Here is a 7500-nt window from a genome sequence, read left to right as displayed (position 1 = left end):
CAACCAATGCTTAAGAAGATTAAAGGAAGCTTATCAGTGGGGGTGACCTAAATATACCACCTTTTCTGTAAACTTTTCTCATTCATATACCCGAAGAGGGAGACAGCAGTCTCTGAAATAAATTATTTTTCTCTTTATATTTTGGTGTTTTTATGGGCTCCTTTTATTATTATATTATTATATTATTATTATATTACTATATATATATATATAATATATATATATATATATATATATATATATATATATATACTATATGAACAAAACATTTCACTCCCACCTTCATCCTTTAACAGCAGAGGATGAAACAACTGTGGTAAAAACTTACGCAGCTTGCCTCATATATACCTACAAAAAAAGTTACACCTCCAATTTTTATGTCAGCCACCTTTCCAGCTTTTTCTCAGTCTCCTCATCAATCCCAAAAAAACCTGAAATAATTGCAAATTTCACTTTATCATGGCTACATATTCACCCTTCAAGCCCTTTTTATGCATCATTATAAAAGATAACATCAGCAAGGTATTTCAGATGGTTTCACACTTTCTTTTATTTACATTTCACAATTTTTATTTACATTTATAATTTACAAAGATAGTTTGTTTAACAACAATCAACTAATACTCGCACTTATGAATCCCCACTATTAAAGATACTCCTCTTCTCATTTAAACCTTCTGCAAAGCTTTTGTTACCTTTCCTTGAATCACCTGTTCTGTATTTATCTCTTTCCCAGCCCAAGAACAACAATTATATTTGCTCTTGAATGCCTGTTTCATTCAACCAAATCCATATTAATATTTAGAGCTTCTTCGTCCTTGCTTCTGTTTACCTTCATAAAGTGCCTTGCTGACAAACATTTATAATGCTTCCGCATTTTGCAGGAGTTTGTTTTTCACGATCACCAATTAACATTGCATTCACGACCACTTTTTTTTTGCGTTGGTGCAAAACACCTTAACTATTCTTCAATACCAAGCCACAGTGGGACGGCCCTTAATTTCTCTCTCTCTCTCTCTCTCTCTCTCTCTCTCTCTCTCTCTCTCTCTCTTTCTCTCTCTCTTTATTATATCTTAGTTCTCGCGTGTCCTCCTTAATATTCCTTCATGTTTTCGTTCAACCTTTTCTCCAGCTCTCCTTCCTTAGTCTCGTCTTCCCAGTTCATCGGCCCTCTTAAAACTGACCCTCCTGTCTAACTCTTCATCACATGTGGTTATTATTACCAGAATCTTATCATGCAACTTTGCAAATAAAGGCTTTTCTATGAGCTCTTTTACGGCGGAGAGCTAGCGGGATATGCGCGCCAGACTGGGGAACTTTCTAGCGAATATTAGCTAATAAACTCGGCCGTGTCTCGGATTTTGCCTGGCGGGAAGCAACGCGGCGTGATGGCCTAGAGGGCCTGGCTAATAAAGGGAATTATGAGCAAATAAGAAATTATGAGAAAATGATCCATGGTTTCTTAAATATCTAAAGGAAAATTATATGGGAATAAATCATCCATATGGAACAATAAAATAAAATGGCGTTTCTTTCTGTAACATTGCTTTTTACAGCTCCATGCAAAATAATGTAAATGAAATAAGGAAACACTGCCGTTCCCACCTTACAAATTTGTCTGGCTGTCTGTCAGTCTAACGTACACACGAACACATAAATACAAACTTTAGGTATGGATCAAACATCTAAAAGTAAACCTAACCTTTTCTTGACCGCCATATATTCACAATCTCCTTCCCACAACAGTAACCTCCTTGAGGTCTGTTCTGTGCTTATCCTTTGACAGTCTGGAGACTTCTAAAAGCTCTCTGCCAACTGTACATCCTTCTTTTTTAATGTACTCAACTCTTGAAAAGAGATCTCGTCTTTTTTTTTTTCTTTTTTTTACTTCGTTCGTGCGGGGGACAGAAGCCTACCAAATGTCACGAGACTGCCTAAAGGGAGATATTACCTTCACCTCAAAGGGACAATGACCAAAATAGTGTCTCAGGCGAAAGGGAGGAAGAGTGTCGTCCCCTTCGTCAGAGTAAAGGAAGAAGGAGTTAGTTACTAAACGAATAGCATTGATTCAGGTCTGTACAGAAAGGCCTCATCTGTTCAAGGGTAACACGAGTAAATATATACGTATATCTATATATATATATATATATATATATATATATATATATATATATATATATATATAATATATATAAATTATATATAAACTAGCTGACCAACCCGGCGCTGCTCAGGCTCTCTCTCTCTCTCTCTCATTCCTGTTAAGATAGTTGCTTGTTACATTTTCCAGCATTTTTGACATTTTATATTTCACCACTTCTCACCCCCATTCCTATTGGGGCTGAACTTGGACTTCAAGGGCATCGGTAGAATCTCTACTGATCCCAGTGACGTCAAATATCTGTCATTTTTGAAGTTTTATTTTTCACCCACATTGGGCTGAATTTGGGAGTGTCGCTATTCATCTCGGTGACCTCAAAAACTAAGGATTAGACACTAATATCTGTCATCTTCGGTTATTTTTACATGTCGCCCCCTTCCAACCCCTGTCCCTGGGGCTGAGCTTGGATTAAAGGGCATCATAAGTGTCAGTATTCTTTTCAGTGTCCTCGAAAACTGTTTCGGTTATTTCTACAACACCCCCTTTCTATCAGGGCTGAACTTGGACTTGAAGGATATCAGGGGTGTCACTATTCATCTAAGCAACCTCGAAAACTAAGGATGAGACACTAATATATGTCGTTTTCGATTATTTTTAAATGTTACCCCCTTTCCCACCCCTTTCTCACGCCCTCCCACCCTTTGTCAACCCCCTCCCTATTGGGGCTGAACTTGGACTTAAAAGGGCATCGGGAGTGTCACTATTCTTCTGAACGACCTCGAAAATTAAGGGTTAGTCACTAACATCTGTCATTTCAGTTATTGTACATGTGACCCCCTCCACACCCCTCTCCCTACCGGGGCTGAACTTGGACTTGAAGGGTATCAAGACATGTGTATGTACTATATATAGTAAATATATGTATATACATATGTATATACGTATACATGCACATATTACCCGTTGGATTCATCATGTAGAAATACACAAAACGAACAGCGACGTAAATCTCGCCGCCCAGGAAGTTTCAAAGTAAAGAAATTTGTTGCCTTACTTTTTAACTATTGTACTCGGAATGTAAGAATATAAATCTTTAACCAACGTATATTTCTTCTTTATAGCCATGACCAAAATCACGCCATCTTATTCTCTCTCTCTCTCTCTCTCTCTCTCTCTCTCTCTTCTAAGATTTTCTCTTTGTAAGGACTCTACTTCTCATATATCTCCATTCTCCCTCTCATTCTATTGTATATGTTTTCTTTGTCCCTTTCTTTCCACAGATGTTCTTTTTCCTTACCTATGACTCTCATATTTTAAGTCAGCTTGTAGCAATTTTTCGCAAAATCTTTTACCACAGTATTATTAGCCAAATGAAATCATACACGTCCGCCTTTGTATGAAATAACACACATGAACACGCGTAATTCTATTTGCAATCATATAGAAAAATATAATGATTTGGCACAAAGTTTTGAAGGAAAGATGCCAAGAGAACCAATCTTAGCGTTGATGATAGTACATCTCTGAATATCATTTAAAAAAGATAAACAACTTCATAATCAAATGGGGTCGCAAAGAACTCTAAGACTTGAAACAAATCTTACAGTCTGGCGCAATAGACAGTTGGTATTAATGAAACCCGAAAACCTACAGAGGAGAGAGCGAAGTTGGCTGCATTATACAATGTGAAAGTCATGCTTTTTATATTTTACCATCACAATAATGCAGACGTTTAATGTAACTTTCCGGGGGCAACAGGCTCGATCCACCAACGGTCACTATCAAGCCCAAAAAGCAATGTACCCTTTACGATACCCTCAGGTTAAGACAAGAAAATATGCTTTTTAATTCCTTTCAGTCACCGCCGTCCCAGACGAAAGCTTCATCATTTGTTTGTTTGTTTGTATGGTGTTTTTACGTTGCATGGAACCAGTGGTTATTCAGCAACGGGACCAACGGCTTTACGTGACTTCCGAACCACGTCGAGAGCGAACTTCTTCACCAGAAATACACATCTCTCACTCCTCAATGGAATGGCCGAGAATCGAACCCGCGACCACCGAGGTGGGAGGCAAACACCATATCAACCACGTCACTGAGGCGCTGCTTCATCATTTGAATCTTCAGAATTAAGTTACTGGGTCTGATTCAGCGGTATATTTCCAAGTCCCGCGATGGCTTGAATAAAGTAAGCAATGAGATTAACAACTCGTTTCAGGATTTGATTGAAGGTTCCATTTCAAAGGTACACTGAAGAGCATTTCATTCACACAAAGTTTATTCATTCAGGAGTTCACTTCTATTACGAGGTAAACTCTGCCAAAATTCTATTCTGAGATTCATCAAAATGCCTGCACCTTTTTCCATCTGAAAAACTAACGCTTCAATCGACAAACAGCTCCGACCCGACACTGACCCAGTAGAGCGAACCACTTAAATTCACATTTCTTTTATGGGATCGTCGTAAACCTTCAACCTCTTAAATTAAATTCTTTCGGTTCAGGACCTACCTGGTCATATGCGTGCTAAAAGGACTCGTGCATAAAAATACATTGCTATGAAGCCTTATCTGTGTATATATATATATATATATATATATCTTTAATATATATATATATATATAATATATATTATATATATATATATTATATAATGTATATTTGCATGTGTATATATGTATAAGGTATATACATATATGCATGTACATATATATTTATATACAATATACATACATATATATATATATATATATATATATATAAAATATATATATATATATATATATATTATATATATTTTATATATATAAATGTAAATATATATATATATATATATATAAATATATATGTAAATATATACAAAATATATATATATGTATATATATCATATATATACGTATATACACGGCCATACGCATATAAAACAATAAATGCTGAATCGTGTATATAGAGTAAGCTCTCCATACTGAACAGGGCCTCCTCCTTCGTGGCCAGAACCCACTGGCTGTCCGTCCCTTTTGTTTCCCTCGCCTGCGTCGTGTGCCCTGTTCGAATCGAACCTGTCATAAAAGAATTTTACGCGACGCAGAGGAGGAAGGAAACAGGGTTGCAAGATTTAGAAGGAGTGGAGCGAGTTTGCCATTTTTAACGTAGAAAAACGGTGGAAGATGAAGACATGTCTACTCGACGGAGTCCAGCTTCGACGGAAAAAGGTAAAAGATTGATCTCAAACAAAGGATGTGGATAAAGAAAGGGATATGGAAAGGAAGGAAGGAAGGTTGTGGGAAATGGGAAAAAATATGAAATTAACCTTTCATAAACAATACAGAATGATAGAATTTTAGGTCAAAGGCCCAGCACTAGGGCCTAAGAGGTCATTCGGCGATGGAACGGAAATTGACAATAAAATGGTTTGAAAGGTGTAACAGGAAGAAAACCTCAAATAAAAGCAGTTGCACTATGAATCAATTGTTAGGAGAGGGTGGGAAGTACGATGGAAGAACGAGAATATGAAAGGAGGTACAGTTAAAGGAACGAAAGGGGTTGCAGCTAGGGGCCGAAGGGACGCTGCTAAGAGCCTTAAGTAATGCGAACAGTGCGCCGCATGAGGCGCACTGAAGGCACTAACCCTCCCCCCCCCCCCCCCCCCCCCCCCCCGGAGGGGATATGGATGCTATGGAGCAATATGCTATAGTGATGCTGATGATCTTCCGACCACTGAAGATAAGTAACATTAAGATTGACAATTACTTGGACGCGCATTTGCCAAGGAGTTTGCGACCCTTCCGAAAACTGGGTCACAGGCTTCAGTAGGAGGTTAGGGGGAGCAGCAATGGGTCACAAAAGGGCCCAAAATTCAACAAAATTGCCCAATGATCACAAATATTTACATCTAGCGATACTGTTTCAAGCGATTGACGAACTCCAATCGCTTACACATGCTAAGACTAGATTTACAAAAAATATAAAATTAAATAATAAGTAAATAGGTCATAATAAAAAAATGACAACACATGTGCTATCTAAATCACTTCCACACAGGAAATTATTTATATTACCTATTATGCTGTGAAATTGACAAATATAATGTCAACTTTGTCCTAAACACTAGAACCAAATGGACTTTGAGAGGGAAATTTTATTTTGTTTGTATGGTATTTTTACGTTGCGTGGAACCAGTGGTTATTCAGCAAATGGACCAACGGCTTTACGTGACTTCTGAACCACGTCGAGGGTCAACTTTTATCACCAGAAATACACATCCATGACCCATCAATGGACTGCCCGAGAATCGAACTCGCAGCAGATTCATCTTTGTAAATAACCCTGTAAACCAGAACAGTAGCCAAAATATCGAGTAGCAATAAGTTGACTCGAGGGACACTGAAGCAAAAAAATAAATAAATAAATAAATAAATAATGAGAGAGAGAGAGAGAGAGAGAGAGAGAGAGAGAGAGAGAGAGAGAGAGACCAAATTAATCTTTCGGGGAAGAAACGTTCACGCTGAGCATAAAATGCTTCTGAACGAAGTGTGCAGAGCAGTGAACACATTTTTTGACGAATATCACAAGCATTCTTTCTGAAAATTGCGCACAGCTCACTTTAGTCCCTAGATATGAGGCAAATCATTTAAGTCTTATATTTAGCAGAATGTTTTGTACGACTGTGTGCATGCGCAAGGTATATAGTGTGTTTGCGAACGCCATCGGGTTTTAAGTTTTTAAGCATGAACAAATCTCAAAAAAAAGGGGGAGGAAGGTTGTAGAAAACAGGAAAAATATGAAATCAACCATAATGAACATTACAGAATATAGAATTTTGGGCCAAAGGCCAAACACTGGGACCTAAGAGGACGTTCAGCGATGAAACGGAAATAGACAGTAAAATGGCTTGAAAGGCGTAACAGGAGGAAAACCTCAAATAAAAGCAGTTGCACTATGAATCAATTGTTAGGAGAGGACGGAACGTACGATGGAAAAAAAAAAAAAAAAAAAAAAAAAAAAAAAAAAAAAAAAAAAAAGAATGAACGAAATCTAAAAAAAAAAAAAAAAAAAAAAAAAAAAAAAAAAAAAAAAAAAATCGCGTGAAAGTATCATAGGTTCCGGTGCATAATTCCTACGTTAAGTTGCTTTTAAAAAGAAAAAGTACGCCTTGGTGATGCCAATGATCCTATAAATGACCAAATGAGAAGAAAGAGGCGTGGGTGGGGTTAACTGGAAACGAGACACTGCAATGGCAATACAATAAGACAAAAAAGTGAGTTCCAACAGATTTACCACCAAAAATCATGAAGGTAATGCAGTGGTCCATAACTTCGTTTGACTTTATGAGTTTCCAATACGATTTGAACAGAAACATCTTCGCATGAATTTAAACTCACACCTACACTTCAGCAAAGT

This window comes from Macrobrachium nipponense, chromosome 6 (assembly GCF_015104395.2).
Source record: "Macrobrachium nipponense isolate FS-2020 chromosome 6, ASM1510439v2, whole genome shotgun sequence".
NCBI classification, from domain to species: Eukaryota; Metazoa; Arthropoda; class Malacostraca; order Decapoda; family Palaemonidae; genus Macrobrachium; species Macrobrachium nipponense.
The sequence above is the reverse complement of the archived record's forward strand: the minus strand, read 5'-3'. Positions refer to the sequence as shown.